Source organism: Astatotilapia calliptera, chromosome 15 (genome assembly GCF_964374335.1).
Source record: "Astatotilapia calliptera chromosome 15, fAstCal68.1, whole genome shotgun sequence".
NCBI lineage: Eukaryota > Metazoa > Chordata > Actinopteri > Cichliformes > Cichlidae > Astatotilapia > Astatotilapia calliptera.
The window spans coordinates 19,410,440-19,427,592 of NC_137436.1; the positions used below are offsets into that span (position 1 = coordinate 19,410,440).

Genomic DNA, 17,153 nt, shown 5'->3' on the forward strand with positions numbered 1-17,153 from the left:
CTCATTCCTGCCATCCTTTTCCATATGCCACATGGAGCAGGATACTTATATGCAGGCTGTTGATGTTGTCTACAGGCAGTTTCTGTATCTGTATTAGTCATAGCAGGCGATATGGAACACACAACAGAGCTGCTGCAGGTTTGCATTAACAGGTAAGAAGATGCTGTACACATCGTATTACATCTTTGTGGTTCTAGCAACACATCTATTTAATTAATATGGATCTAAATAGGTTAATGATAGGAATCCTAACACCTTTTATGATGTATGTTCTAAAATCAGGGTGTTAAGTAATGCAAAGAAAAATGAAATCTAAAATTAATTGGAACAGTTGAAGCTAATTAGCTTTGACGTTTATTGTTGTGTTATGAACTTTGAAATATTTATACACTGCTAATGTTTTTTTCTGAGAACAAATTGTATTTTTAAAATTACTTTTTCAGTGACAACATCAGAAATGCAGTAAGCTGTGGCCAGGGGTTTAACAATTGTGTTCCTACTAAGGAAAAGAAGATTAAATTCATTCATTACCAAAAATTACCCCAAAACAACACATACTGACTACAACTAGTTTTTCATCTCTTGCATCATTGTCCCAGTCATTTGTTGCCAGATGCTCACTTTTGCATGCCATTTCCTGCCCCCAGTAAACACTTAATTTTCACATCGTTTCACACCTGTTACCATTCAACTTCTAGCATTTAGAACAGGCTCTTTTTCTGAGTTTCTTGCCAACTATCGATTTTTACAAAAGACTTCAGAAAATTAGATATAATAAAATTTAGCTGATTCATTTTCAGAGTGCAAGTATGGTGCATGCTGGCTCACTGTACCTCATGACTAAAGCTGGGCAGACACTGTACCTATTTTGCCCAGTTTTAGCCCAGAATTGAATGCTCCAGGCTGATATTAGGCTTGGGTTGAATATTTGCCAGGTCTGTAGTTGCGGTGGTGTTAATGCCAGATTAATCCCTAAAGCAAACAATAATCATGAATGGTGTTATTTTGGATTTCTGGAAGGAAGTTTGGTCGAATGTCGAACAGTTTGAGATGTTCTGTGGTGTGATTTCATGTATTTCAGTGCCAAGTAACACCTCTGTGCGCTTTTGTAAGTGCAGAAGCAAACACTAACAAACATGCCACAAAACACAGAACAGACTGCAAAGCCCTAGTTTTCTGTCCAAATTACATTTGCGAGAAGTAAAACAGCTTTTCTGTTAGAACAGAAATTTTAGATGGAGCAACAGTAGGGTGAAACTAGAAGACAAACTCGTTTCCCTGTAAGAGACACAAATGTTCTACCGTGCATCTGCTAAAAACCTACATCAAGATGAAAAATCTGAGTCAAGTCATCATGTTGATTGTATGTAGAGGATGAACACAGTGAGGACTGAGATAAGAGCAAGCAAGATATGTTGACACAGTATTTGCCTGGGTGGAGTATGGTACAGTACTGTGCAAAAGTCTTGAGCCACCCATCATTTAATGAAATACACAAAAATATATAAAAGTACATCATATGAGATTAAAAAACTGAGTTTTTACAATTCAAACAAGCTTGAAAGTCAATGTCAATATGAAAATACTACTTCAGTCAGTTTTGACAAGGTCTCCAGCACAGCTGGGTGAAATGCAACTGTGTATACAGATGTTTTGTCCTTCTCTCCTGACTTACTTCGCACATATTGAAGACAGTTTGACCAAGAATTTCACATTTGGATTTACCACTTCTTTAGACCTGTTGCCATTGATTTTTATTCCAGTCCTTTTTAATTTGGCATATCTTACCCTCTTCTTCTCAGGGCATGACTATTGTCTGACATTTGTCCAGTTTGCTCACATTTTTAGGACATGAGCCAAGTGCAGACTGGACTGAAAATGAACGACAAAGCAGCCAATTCCCAAAGAAAAACTGTGAAAGTCCTAAAGAGAACTATTGGGCAAGGGTTCATTAAAAAATTACAACGACTGGCTGCTTGAAAGCAAAATATTGAGAAATGAGGGGTTTCTGAAGACTTTTGCACAGCAATGTATTTAAATAGAATAGATTCCTTGTTAATCTTTAACTAATCCTTGTGCTGGCTGTGTGTTCTGACACATTAAAATATCTGTTGTGAGAAAAGGTGAGATTATTTATTTATCTGATAAAGATGGCGTCCTTGATGAAACTACAGACAGTCACTGTGGCTTTCATTGCTCAAGCCCCCCAGCTGTTTTTCTAGTTTCATCAACCATCCAAGTGCAAAGTTGGCTTTTTTTTTTCTTTTGAGCGACTCCACAGGTTCTTCTTGACCTCTTTACTCCCATAGTGCATGATCACAATGCCACACATCTTGCAACTTGCTTGAATTCCAAGGGACTGATAGTCTTTGCTTGCAGAACTTGTAGTGTTCTTTATGCACTGCATGCCACACAACAGTTTATTGTGCTCAGGTAATGATGAATGATCACACTGAATTCTGGGCAAAATGGGCTCTTGGAGTTTAGATCATTGTTGACTGCCTTGTGGTGCTTGCTGGGTCTATTTTAAGACGTTCACCTGAGTTATCACAGTAATGGAAGAGCACTTAAGACCCCAGCTGGGACTCTCTGGAGGACATGAGCTAAAGAGGAATCTGTGAGTGCTTGTGGTATGCTCATGACTCAGAAAATGGGGCCAGTGTTTAAATCAGGGAATGATTTTTGTGAACCTATTGTTATATTTAGCTGAGCAGTAAAATTAAAGCTTATTTAATTTTATCCCTGGGCAACAGTTCATTTTCCTCGCTTTTCTTGTCCAGAATGGATTTTCCCAACAAAAGATACAACAGAACAACTAAGGTCACAAATTTTTGTTTGCCTGTGCAAGCAATTTCTGGACGTGTTGATCAGTTGCTTCTTATACTGTCAATCGCACTTAAGTCTTTCTGCACACTGGGAGCACTGACAGACACCCTTGGCAAAACGATCAATTTGATAAGTCAAGTTAATGAGATCATAGCCCCGTGATCTGAAGGTAACAGAATTTAAAAGAGAGAGCTTTGAACTTCCATGGTACACATGATTAAGACAACCAAAGCAACCAAAGATGAAAAGAGAATTTCAGTTCACTTCAATTCAATTAAAATGCATTTATAATTATTTTATATAGCTCCAAATCACTACAACAGTTGCCTCAATGGGCTTTTAATTTTAAGGTTAAGACCCTACAAAAAATACAGAGAAAACCCTAACATTCAGACCACCCACTGTTAGCAAAAGCTTGGCAACAGTGAGAAGGAAGAACTCCCTTATAACAGGAAGAAAGCTCTGGCAGAACCAGACTCAGAGAGGGGAAGCCATCTGCCATGACCGGTTGTGGCTGAGGGGAGGGAAACAAGCCAAAGCAATCAGTAGTATTATTATAGTATTTAGTATTAGTAGTATTTGGTAAAGAAATGATGGACGAAACACCGTTTAACCATGTTATTAGTGTTGATTTTGCATAGTTTGTGCACCAGATGACAATCTATAACTTGTTGGCAACACATGTTTAGATTGCCACAGACATGACAACCAGTTGATCTGAGTCGGGCAGAGCATAAACATAAACGTATCCACGAGTTATTGTGACAATAACAGATCATTTTTAAAGGCAAACTTCTGTCCATGATATATACAATCAAAACTTTTAATGTCAAAAGTTTTGTTGCGAGCACTCAAACATTAACATTATCAAGTGTAAGAAGCAAAATGATGCAAAATCAGTTATCAGTTATCAGTAATATTCAAAGGAAAACAGTATGTGAAGTACAATCTCCTGCTATTTATTGCATATCACAAGAATATGCAACCAATGTGCAATTTATCAATTTACCACACCGAGCAGATTCCTACTTTAGATTTGTTGACTGAGTATAACAATATTCACAACAATCCTAGAGGTGCCTGCACATGTTATAGACATAATTACAACCTTATACAATACAACAGAGCAGTTATTGCACTTATACATTTCATATTGGAACATGTACTTTGCAATGTATGAATGACTATTATGATGGTATGTAAAGCTTTGATTCAGAATATTATAAATAGAGAAAACAAACCTCAGTGGTAGCATTGTTAGCATTGTTTGCAGGTAAACGACCACACTGACTGAAAGCAGTTAAGTGATTTCAAATCTAATTTGCTTGCTCTCATAGATTCACGTGATTGCAAATTTGTATGTGTGCATACCTGTTCTGAGTTGAGTTGACTCAGGAATCGGGTATATTTCTCCCTTTCCACTGAAAACACTGATTAATGAGCAGAGACTGCAGTCCTGCAGGGCTATAATTCATATTAATTCATAATTCATATTTCACTGAGGGGATTTTTGTTGGGGCTTTGTTTATGCATATTAGGCTGATGCTTGCTCTTTGCTGATGTTTACTGTTCATGGTTGATTGTTTTGCCGTAAATGCTATGTGTATGTGTGAGTGTGTGTTTCTCCCTCCCTTCCTCCTTATCCTGCTTGCGTTGCCAACCAAAAACTTCAACCAGCAATTCATTGTTGGCTTAACTACCATGGGCAGTGTTTTTCCTCATTGAGAGTGAACATTTTCACTCCCCTGCCTGTGCTTTCTCCCTGACAGCACTATTTATTGGCTTCAACAGCTGAGGGAAGGATTATGGTGGGATACAAATGAGAGGAAGCACACAGAGAGTCCTGCTGGGACTTTAACCCAGGAAAAGAGAGAGTGGAAACTCTTCCAGGAGGGGATTGCCTTTGTTTGAGAGTGGCATGTGACTTCTGCTCTGCCATGCTGTTTGTAGAATTTTAACACAAAATATTGATACCAATTTAATACACAAGGGTTTTCTCCTGGAGAACACAAACAAGTCTTACATTTAATTATTACCACGTCGAAGAGGCAAACAGTTACACCACGCTTGTTCAGATTCTCTGCCAATGAAACAACAGTGGAATGATAGCTTCTGGTAACCTTTAACATACAGTTTTAGTTTTCTTCGATTCCTCTTGACTCTTTAACTGTTCAAGAGACCTGTTCAAGACAAACATATTAAAATGACAATATATTATATTCTCCAAATCATACTGACAGACAGTATCACCTTCATAATATATGATGATATGTTGAGAGAGATGTGGACAAGGGGGCCGCCAGTGGATGGCTGAGCTACAGTTTTATATTTTCTATTAGTTTAAAATGTTAAACACATGATTTATTGTATTAATAACAGAAATAGCAACACTTTTCCTCCTAAGCAATTTGTGAGCTATTGGATTAGTTTCCTGCTAATATAATTAACTTTTTTTGTTTTGACTCTCCAATTAAGCTAATGGAAACAAGGCAATGACTGTTATGAAAATAAATTAAAATTGAAATAAATACTTTAGTGCCTGGAAAAAAAAATGGGAAGAAAGGAAACTTTCAGGGACAGAGTGTGCGGAGCTAGTAATAGCAATGAATTCAAATATCATTTATTTGTTTCACAAATCAATCAGCCATTGATTTGAGAACAATACAGGTCCTGGGCCATACTCTTGCTGTAAATATACAGTAGACTTTATATAGTCAGTGTAACAATGTGGTGGTGAGATCATTTGTATCGTGTGCGGAATGATTAAAACAGATCTAACGCTTACATGTTGTATGTATTGGCCTACTGATTAAATTGAGGTGTCTGAACCTCGTGTTATTTTTTTTTTAGTTTAAGATCTTTTTAAATTATGGTGGTTATAGATTAAGATAAGATAAAATCTTAAGGGGAGACTCAATGCAATGAAAATTAAACTCTCTGAATCAAGTGACAAAAACGCATTGACAGGTCACTTTCAAATTAAAAGCTGTAGTGTAGTGGTACATTTTAAGAAAACCAAATAAATTTGCAGTTTATCCACAGCTCAGTGTGACAAAATAATCTACTACATGTTTTCAGTGCTGTGATTCGTGTATGTACCCTATGTAATTACTTATATAGATTATTTTTAATAAATTGGTTATTAGGCTCCTTTGTGTGTTACTTTGGGTCAACACAAATTTAATGCTTTTTTATTTTTGTTGTTTTAAAGATTTATTTTTGGCTTTTACAGTCTTTATTTGACAGTAAAAGCATGAGCGTGAGAGAGAATGGCATGCAGATGGCCTGTGTAACCCAAAAGACCCCACACGACTCTGTGTGTTGTGTTTAGAAAATAGAAAAGGCATGATTAGAAGATGCTCGCCAGCTGTGACAGACCAGCCTCACGACACCACACCCTGAACCCACTGCTCCACTCCTCCCCTGCAGCTGAGCCACCAACCACACCCCATCACACACCCTCACCACCCAACTTAGGCCAGGTAGCCAACCGAACACTACTTCGGGTTGGCCTTAAGCCCTGTCCGTCTCAGGGACTCCAGGACCACGGCAACCCGCTGCACATGCTCCGCCCAGGTGTCACTATGGTTGATGACATTATCCAGGTAGGTGTCAGCGTATGCAGCGTGCGGACGCAGCACCCGTTCAGTCAGATACTGGAAAGTGGCAGGGGGAAGTGTGACAAATTGGTGCAAATTGTATGGAGTGCAGAACACCGTTTTTTTCCTTTGGACTATGCAGACAAGGGAAAAATCCTGTAGTCCTGTGGGGCTATACAAATCACTATGTGACTCTTCTATTACTCCCAGCTTTAAAATTTCCATTATTTTCTTTTTGCACAATTGGTCTTTTGTCCTCTGATAACCTGTAGGGCCGTGACCGCACCATCACACTAATCTGTCCCCAAAATTAAGGGGTGTGTCAGGCGCAAACTAACCACGTCCTTCAGTCTGAATGAGTGACTCAGTGAGTTTTTTCCCATTATCCAATTTCCACCGGCACCAAGGGATATTTCTGAATGTTCCCATTCACAGACTACACCTCCACCACTCTGCCTCCAGCAATTTGTCCTGGGTGAACCAGGGTTTGGTGGACCAGGGTCTGTGCAATGTGGGCTGCAAGGTGGTCCTCGGCCAGTGTCACTGCAGCCTAAAGGCTCGCCGCCTGGTCGTAGTGGACCCACTCCACCATCCTGACTGGGAGCCCCTCCACAAACTGCTCCAGCACCACAGTGTTCAGCAGTGCTACCTGGGCTTCCCCGGACAGCAGCTGGAGAGCCCATTCCTTGGACTGCCACCGGCACTCCTCTGTGGTAGCCTAGAACACCTCCATGAAGCCCCTGCCATGTGATGTAGCGTCACCGGCTATGAGCCAGACCGAGTGACAAGGTTTTCCAAGACCTTTGTTTGCCCCTCGGTATGTGGCTGCAGCTCCTTAAGCTGCTTCCGATGCATGGCCGGCTGGTCTTTATGCATCCCAGCCAGCTCAGCTACCATCTGAGCCAGTGCCTTTACTGGCTGCGCGGGTCGGGGCTCTGACATACTGGGAGCCTGGGTTTCGCCACCACTGTAACCCAAAGGACCCGACACAACCATGTGTGTTGTGTTGTGACCTTTGAACAGCCTGGCTCATACTGTAGCTTGATTTACCTTTAACATGGGCTTTGCTTTTTCCCAACACTGGCTCTGTTGTTATGACAATAATGCCAAGCTAACCTATCTAAAACCCTATAAATCTGGTAATAGAGAGAGAAAACAATCTGACAATAGCTGAGAAACCTGCACAGCTGGTTGCTTGTGCAGTTTAAAAGGAAGGTTGATCAATAAGTAAAGTAATTGCACTCATCTCATGGATTCATGGGTTGGATGTTACTGTTAATGTTTACATGGTTTTTATATGGAGAATTATTTTGAACAAAAGAAAAAGTTTTTTTTTTTAATGTGTTTGTGCATAGTTATTTTACATTGACCAGTACAGGGACCAGGCTTTTGATTCTTTTGAATAAATTACATTTCTCTCTCTTTCTCTTCTATGAAAAGGTATATATCTGCTGTACAAACATATCCTTGTGTAGAGAAATACACTAGAGCACCACTTTTGCAAGTACCATCATGCATATAATTCTACCTGCCCTATAGTTCGTGATGTAGCAGTTTTGCCTCTCTATCAGACTACTGCTTTTCACACTACTGGTTTGCAGACAGGCCTTTTTGCACATAATAAACAGAGAAAGTAAAAATTCTTCATTAAAAATGGAGTCCCGCAAATGCCCTGCGAGAGAGTGATGCTCCCACTGAGGAAAAGTCAAGACTTGGTAATTTATTTACTAATTTTTCTGAACTCTTTGAATAAATCACATAGACTTAAAGCAGATAACATCAGAGAGAACAAATAATTAAAGTGCTTAGATCTCTCCATTTTGTTATTTGTCCCTTCCTTTTCCTGTTTTGTGATAATTTTATCCCTTTATCTCTTCTCTTGCTTTTGACATGTGAAAAGCACTAGCAAATTTCCTCTGATCTGCTCTGGTTTTAAACCTCACCACAGCACCGAGACAGCCCTACTGAGAGTTTTTAATGACCTCCTTGTAACTGTTGAGGCAGGGCGTCCTGTGGTTTTAGTTCTTTTAGACTTCTCTTCTGCCTTCGATACGGTTGACCACGATATCCTCCTTTCAAGGCTTGAACATGTAGTTGGTCTTAAAGTACTTTCATGGTTTAAATCATACTTAGCTGAGAGGACTTTCTCTGTCTCTATGGGGAATCATTCTTCCTCCTCCGCACCCTTCTGTTGTGGTGTGCCCCAGGGGTCTGTGTTAAGTCCTACGCTGTTCTCTTTGTATCTGCTACCCCTGGGACAAATTTTCAGAAATGATAATATTTCTTTCCATTGTTATGCGGATGATATCCAAATCTATTTTCCTCTGGATTTGGATCTCCAGTCCCCGCTATTGCCATTGCTAAACTGCCTGGGTGATGTTAGAGACTGGCTACTGCACAACTCTCTCACCCTTAATGAAAAGAAAACAGAAAATATCATTTTTGACAGTCACATGCCCTTGAAACAGCTATCGGATACCTTGGGATCCTATGCCAGTCATCTTTTGCTTACTGATGATGACCCTGATGAAGGCCACAAGCCGAAACGCGTTGGTCTATTATTAAAGTTGTTCATCTTCCCTCAAGTGTTGCTGGAGTTCCTGCTTTGTGAATTCTTTTATCCTCTCCATGCACCTTGGAAGCAGGTGAAGTTGTGCCAGAAAACTCTTTTGCTGCGATCTTTCGTTTACTGTCAGAAACCTTGGAGTAGTGCTGGATAGTTCCCTCAAATTAGACAAGCAAGTGGCTGCAGTGATGAAAACCAGCTTCTACCAACTACGTCAAATTTCCAAGGCAATGCCCTACTTACGACATAATGACCTTGAAAAGCTCATTCATGCTCTTGTTACTTCAAGATTGGACTACTGTAATTCTCTTTATTTAGGCCTCCAACTTTCCCTCATCCAATGCCTGCAACTAGTCCAGAATGCCACAGCACGCCTTTTAAGCGGCACCAGAAGACATGACCATATCCCAACCACCCTCACCAACCTTCATTGGCTCCCCGTCAAATAGCGTATCGTTTTTAAAATCCTTTTATACACTTTTAAAATTTTAAATAACCTGTCACCCAGCTACTTAATCAACCTCCTTGACCTATACATCCCTACGAGAGCACTCAGATCCTCTAACCACGGGCTCTTAATGCAACCAATGTCTCGACGGAAGAGTAAGGGGGATCGTGCTTTTGCCGCACCAAAACTCTGGAACAGCTTGCCGATTGATGTCCGTGCGTCGGAATCCATCCAATCCTTTAAATCACGTTTAAAAACCCACCTGTTTAAGCTTGCCTTCCAAACAACTTAGTTTTTAACTTTTCCCCGGTTCATGCTTGTTGCCACTTCACCAATTTATAAATGTACTTTCTTTTGCTGATAACAGTATTTTCCTGCTCCTTTACTGCTGTAACCCCGCAAATGCGGCTCATCTGTGAAGCACTTTGATGTACCTGGGTCTTTTAAATGTGCTATAAAAATAAAATTGAAACTGAAACTGCTCTAATTTACATTGATATACTCTAATCTAATTTGGCTTGATTAGATTAAATTAGACCACATTAACTTTACAGGTAAACTGGATTATCACAACAATTTAAATTGTTTATTGTTGTTGACACAGACTTTAAAACTACAAATCAAACAAGGAAAATATATTGTGTAATATTAGTGATAAATATAATTCAGTTTGTTATCACATATTATTGCTATTATGCCATCTCTACAAATTAAAACTCCTATAGTGCATTTTGAACATGTAATGCCACTGAAACATATACAAAGGTGTTTAGTGGTTATTTTTAATTTTTAGAACTCATTCTAAAAACTAACAGGAGAATAAAAATGATGGCAGTTTTGTAAACATTTTGATGTAGTCACTGAAATAACAAAAAGTTGTAAAAAAAATAGTCTAAGATTCATGCATCTCTGGATGTTATTTATATTACTTTATTAGAACAACACACTTGATTCATGTCAAATGATAACACTGGTCAACAGGCATTTTGCTTCTGTGATTCTTTTGTATGTACTTTAATAGATTTCATTTTAACATGCCCTGTTTTTATAGTTATGATTGAAGTGCAGGTCCAACTTGAATAACTGGATTGAAATGTGTTTGAGCATTAAAGAAATAAGATAAGAAAACTGAATCTAAAATAAAGGAAGGTTTGATGTGTTTCACCTGGCATCTGTGAACTGATGCTTGACCATGAGTTTAAAAGGAAATTGAAGCCAACTGAATCAGCAGCATGGGAAGCATTCATGCAGGTTGTCCAGAATTTTCATGGCAAGAACAAAGCAGATAATTATTCTGAGCTTGTGGATTATATGTTGAAAGCATATCAGCTAATGATCGCCAGAATGTCACTGAAGATGCACTTCCTCACTCATTCTCATCTTAACTTTGTTCCACCAAATCCGACCTATTTCAACATGGGGTAAGATTTCATCAGGACATAAAAGTGATGGAAAACCAGTATCAGTGAAAATCCAATGTAAGCATGATGACTGACCACTGTTAGTTCCTACATAAAGAGACAGACGTGCAGTACAAATGGAAAAGCAAATACCTCATACATTTTTAAGCTCAGTCACTGTGTTTCCTTTTGAGCTAAACTCACACAGTTATACTTTAACATGTGTCTGGTATCGCCTGGTTTGTTTTCAGGATAAACATGGTAAAACAATTATGGTGGGAAATAGTTAAAAGTCCAGACATTGTGTTGAGTTGTTATTCAAACATTTCAAAATGTTAATGATGTGTTTCTCAACAAACTGACATACAAGTTAAAATTGTGTAACTTAAATCACTGTAAAAAAAATCAAAAACTAAAACTATAAATGGAGCCAATGTGAAATTACCAGTTGATACAAAAGTATTGTTTTTAGACCAGTAAAATTAAAAATTTTATTATTTATTTTCATTATGACTACCTAAAGCTTCCTTCACTTTGATTAATAAGAAAAAAACAGACTGAGTATAAATGGATAACAAAAAAGATACAATTCTTTGGTAGTTTTTAGCAGATGTGTATAAAGAACTAATGTAGCTATTCGACAGTAAAATTTATCTTAATACCGTAATTGTCGGGCTATAAGCCGCTACTTTTTGCACAAGCTTTGAACCCTGCGGCTTTTAGTCAGGTGCGGCTTTTCTATGGATTGTCCATGATTTTTGTCATATCGTAAGACAATTTGTTTTGTTTGTTCCACTGTTGTACGGCACTACGTTGCCTGGCGGAAGGGCATGTGATCAGATACACAGTATCGGGGTTCAAGAGTGGTATGTTGGTCACGTGTCCATCTGCCAGGCAACATAGTGCCGTACAAGTAGCGCGAAAAACAAACTTCAAAGTAGCGCTACGCGTTCAGCGGGAGTCGTGGATGACAAGCGGCGATAAACTTGCAAAAAACAAGTTATGCTCAACTCCACCAGTGGATTCTGACAGCGTGGAAAAGTGTGAAAACATCCATGATCACCAACGGATTTCGAAGGGCTGGACTGCTGCATGATGGAGAGGAGGACACCGCCATTGCCCTTCAGAGGGTGTTCGACTCTGAAACTGACAATGAGGATTTGTTTGGTTTTGTTTGTCTTTCCTGACAATTCCCTTTGTGCATATTCTCTTACATATGATAAGTCAACATTGAAACACCTGCGGCTTTTAGTCAGGTGCGGCTAATGTATGTACAAAACAGAATTTTCCCCTGATTTTAGCTTGTGTGGCTAATATTCAGGTGCGCTTTGTAGTCCGGGAAATACGGTACTTTGAACCATATTGCCCTTATTTTGTTGCGCAGTCTGTTTAAACTTGTGTGTTCTTCAAAAAGCTTTTCATCAATAGCTCTTTAGTGGTTCTTTCTAGCTTTCTCTCTGACTTCAATGAGTTACTCCATCACCTGCTTGCTATCCTCTTTGCTGTTGCCAATTTGAGGTTGTAGATTACATCATGTTTGTTTTAGCAGGGCTCATTATCACTTCGAGCGTGTGACTTAAGATTTGGTACAAAGTGCAATTAGTATGAAATGCAACAACTTGGGCCTGGCTTGATTACCATGTCATGTCATTCTCAGAGGACTAATATGTGTTCTTATTGCATTTTGTACGCTTCGACTCAGTCTGCTTCTGTGTTTATTCCCCATCACCTCCTGTCTGACTGTATGTCTGCATGCTTCCCGCTCTGCACTCTTTCAGCTCTTCCTCTCTCTCTCTTTCCATCTCCGTTTCTCTCTCAGGGTTTCTAAAAGGGACTTTGATCATTTTAACAGCCTTATAAAGCTGACAAGTTCACCAGAGAAAACGTCCTCTCGCACCAGAGTGGATGTTAGAGAAGTGACGTTGAGTTGACCTGACATTTATGGGGTCGCCAAGGACTCGGATGACAGCCAGTAAAAATGACATGGAGGTGCCAATCAACTGCCTGAACAGCAGCCCTCTTAAAGTTGTCACACATTGTCAAATTTTAGTTAATTGGCATAACAATCAGTAAAAGAAACTAGACAAATTTAGCTTAAATAAAGGTGCATATCATCAGTGCAATATTTGAGCAAATTTAAACCACAGTCTCAGAACAAGAGTGCTAAGAGTGATTGTGAATACCACAACCTGATCTACATAAGTCCAATATAATATGCTAAAATGTATCAAAATTATGCTACATGACTTGGGGTTATTGAGTCTGAATGGACCATGTCCATTGCTGAAGCTGCTGCACTGAGCTGCAGTTGCAAGGTGGTTGGTGCCTCTCATGGTGGTAATCCCTGAAGTAGATGGTGGACACCAGAGGTGAAGGTAACCATTGGGCTGAAGAAGGAATCCTATTGGGCTTGGTTACCCTGTGGAACTTTGCAGGCAGCCAATAGGTACCGACAGGCCAAAGGGAACACGGCTCAGGCAGTGGCTAAAGCAATAACTCAGGTGTGGAAGGAGTTAGGGGAGGTCATTAAAAAATACTTTTGGACTGCCTTGAACAGATTCTGGCAAACTGTCAGGCAACTCAGAAGGAGAAAGCGATGCTCTACCTGTACTGTGTATAGTGCAGGAGGAATGTTGCTGACTTCAACTGAGGACACTGTCAGGTGGTGGAAGGAATACTTCAACTCTGGTACAAGGTAGATGACTTGTCTATCTCTGGCGGTGAGGTCACTGAGGCAGGCCCTCTGGCGTGGATGAGATTTGCCCTGAGTTGTGGAAGGCTCTGGATGTTGTAGGGCTGTATTGGTTGACACACCTTGATAGGTTTAGATTTTATTATTGTCATTTGTATTAGGAAATATTTAACCATATATGCTTAGAGGTGTATAATCAATTGTGTAGTGATAGGATGTGTGATCTTTAGCAGTCTGCAAAGGCTTGGTGTGCATTCCAGAACATCCTGGGAGCATGGGAAGAGGTCGTACCTTGTCTTATTGTTTTATGGTAGGATAAACGTAGCTATATCTATTTTAGTCTAAGTGCCTTTTGTTTAGATGAACTGCTGGACTTCCAGACCAGCAGGTTTAGGGAAGTCTTTATAGGGTCACACTCTGACCACGCACGCACGCGCGCGCGCACACACACACACACACACACACACACAGTATTCTTTGTTCACATGTATACCTATGTAAGATGTATACCTATGTAAGACCCTATGCATATTCATGTAACCACAATAAAAGGAGTGCTATGGGGAACCTGGCTGAGAGTCTGACGGAGGTTAAGTGGGTGGAACGACACTTGGCTCCAGGTAGGTCTCCCTCATGCATGAGTGACCCAAAGAACTTTGGTGACGTGTGTCTTGCTTTTTGCTGCGTAGCAAATTGTCCTTAACGTTCCAGCGAATAGGTTTACGTTACAAACCTATCACACCTCTACAATAGGGCTGCTCAATTAATCGAATTTTAATCACGATTACGATCTGGGCTTTCAACGATCATTAAAAATGACTGAGCCAATTATTAGCCCCTCCCTCATTTATCCGCGACACCTTAAAGGCCAGTCCGTGAAAATATTGTCGGGCATAAACCGGTCCGTGGCGCAAAAAAGGTTGAGGACTGCTGATTAAGAGGACCCGAGGGAAGCTCGGAAAGCTAAGCAGAAGTTATTCGGAGAGGAGAGTGACTGCCGTTGGTTGAAAAGAGAGGTAAAAAAAAACTTCAGTGGTGTTGCACACTATTTTATATTATTTTTTAAAGTCATTGTTAACCCTTTAAAGCCGGTCAGAGCAGCACGCTCCGTTTTGTGTAACTATTTTTAAATCCCTGTAGAACCTGAACCGCGTAAGCTAGCGCAATAATTTGTTTTGCATATGAAACCGGAGGAGTTATACTTACATCTTATGACATCAGCTTGTCCTCGGTCACGGTTTCCTTCCACATATAGCTTTGCAAAAATTGCATAAAAAGCGCTTGCAGGAACAAAAACATAATATTCCAGAAACACGTTTCGCCGATCTGATCAGCTGTTCGTAACACTTCCCACATTGAAACAGACGTCAGCGCGAACTATCGCATGTCCGCCATTTCCTGCCCAAAACCGGAAGTGACGTCATTTTAGCGGAAAATGTAGTTTTTTACTTGTTGGCCTTAAAAGCCTATACTGGTCATGTTTGACTTTTCTGAATAGATTTCTGTGGATGCTTCACAGCAAATTCAAAAGTGTTAGATTTTTTGGTGTTAATAGTCTCCTTGCAAAGGTAGAGTTAATTTTACTCTAAGCAGAGTCACATTCTTTTAATGTAACTCTGAGGTGTAAAATGATAGTAGTTAAAATCGAGTGTTAAAAATGAGTGTTTCTCTGTCAAATCTGGAGGTGTTACAATGGAAACATTATCTCTTGACCTCTTAACTCCTAGAGGGGCTATGACACCAATAGAGTGAATTCACAGACTCCGCCCCCAGCACGGCTCCAATCGAAGCTGAAGTGAAGCCGTTTCAGAACATTTTGCTCTACATATTTGAATTGTTTGCCATGCTTGGTAAGTCATTTTTTCAAAGATTGTTTCAATTATTATTATGAGCTTTTACTTCTGTGGCTCTTTGGAGTTGAGGCAAAGCTGTGTGAAAGGCATTAGCCATGTTGCTGGGTGATAACATTCTGTTTTAGCTAGCTGAAAGGTATTGTTTGCGGGCAAATACCACAGCCTTGAAAAAAGCTTCCATGTGAATTTTCAGTCAAACGTTTGGTCAAATACACCTAAAACAATGTCTAGAATGTGAAATGTTGGTATAATGGTGCTACTTGAAGCCTGAAAATGATCGCCCATAAAAAAAAACAAAAAAAAAAAAACACGACCAAACAGCAGTAGCAGCCGTCCTGACTGGATTCTACGTTAGCATAGATCCCTCCAGAGTTTTGTGCACACGGTTTAGGTAAAAATTAAAAAGGTTGAGGTTTTACATTTAGTTCAGTATTACCTGTTGCCTGTGTCTTTGTCTTTTGGGAAAATACTTTACACAAGTAATGGCTCAAAGAGGATTCCTTTTTTTTTTACTGTGCTGCAATTGTTTACTGGATTATTTGTGCCGTTAATTAGTGTCAACTAATTTTTATTCAATCTCCGCACAGGATATGCTTGTGCAGATGGAATATGGGGGAGAGCAGATGTGCGTTGAAGTTCCACAAAGGGATGAATGAAGGACATGCATATTGTATTGAAGAAATAAGTGATGAGAATGCTGTTATTTGCATTTACCATGTCAGACCTTTTGATAAACAAAATTCTAATGAAAGTGAGAACATGTACACTGTTACATCTTTCAGAAAATGTTTTGAAATTGTGGTGCACAGTTCAGAATAAATGTTTTTCAAAAACCATTGCATCTTTTTAGTAAATGTTTATTTCCAAAAGAAATTTCTAGAAGTTCAGAACAGTAAAATTCCCGCTTTTTAGAATGAATTAGAAGATAACTCTTACGTAGTTAAACTAAAATACTCTTTGAGAGTTAATATATAAACTCTTAACACCAAGTGTTAAATTATCAACTCCAGACAGATTTGGTGTTTAACACTAAATCAGAGTTAACGTACCAACTCTCCAAAAAGAGTTAAATTAACACTCTCTGGTGTGGACCCATATAGACACTTTAATAGTGTTGAAATCAAATCCGACAGTGTTAATTTGGACATGCTGGATTTGCTGTGTTAGAACTCAAATTGCGCTGCTGGAAATATTTTATTTTGATGCACATGCTGTTTTCTTTGCAAATTTGCATCATAGGATTGTTTTTTCGTTTTTCCTGGAGTATATAAAAATTGCTGTATCTCCAAAATAAAACTACGAAGACACTCAAAATAAATTTCCTGTGGTGGGAAACTATTTTTGCAACTTTTTTGTATTTAAAGTTTTGAGGGATAAACCTCTTAAATTTCTCCAAGTAGAAATATATGTAAAAAAACCAAAAACGATTTTCAATTTTTTTGTAGTTTATTGCACTTTTTTGCATTTAATGTAGTTACTATGGACTTAATGCATACATATTATTAAAATATGGGCTATAACAGTTGTATAGCAACTTGAAATGCTCCCACAAATGGCACTACAACATGTAAAAAAATAATATAAGCTCTGGCGGACTTGGTTCTATAGTAGGTCTTAAAGGGTTAAATAAATATCGTCAAATAATCGAGATCCCAATTTCAGTGAAAATAATCGTGATTATCATTTTTTCCATAATCGAGCAGCCCTACTCTACAATGTTGCGTGGAGATCAGGGCTGGTACCTCTGGATTGGCAGACCAGGGTAGTGG

At 39.2% G+C, this 17,153-nt stretch overlaps 1 protein-coding gene and 1 long non-coding RNA gene across 3 annotated transcripts in view; both read left to right on the forward strand.

Annotated features, from left to right (window-relative positions):
- Window positions 1–17,153, forward strand: part of LOC113037346 (exostosin-1) — a 342,532-nt gene that overhangs the window by 63,905 nt on the left and 261,474 nt on the right. The gene's annotated exons all lie outside the window — the stretch shown is intronic.
- LOC145420617 (uncharacterized) lies at window positions 15,257–16,220 on the forward strand. The gene is made up of 2 exons (XR_013901944.1): window positions 15,257–15,381; window positions 15,972–16,220. It is a non-coding gene; the product is annotated as an uncharacterized LOC145420617 (long non-coding RNA).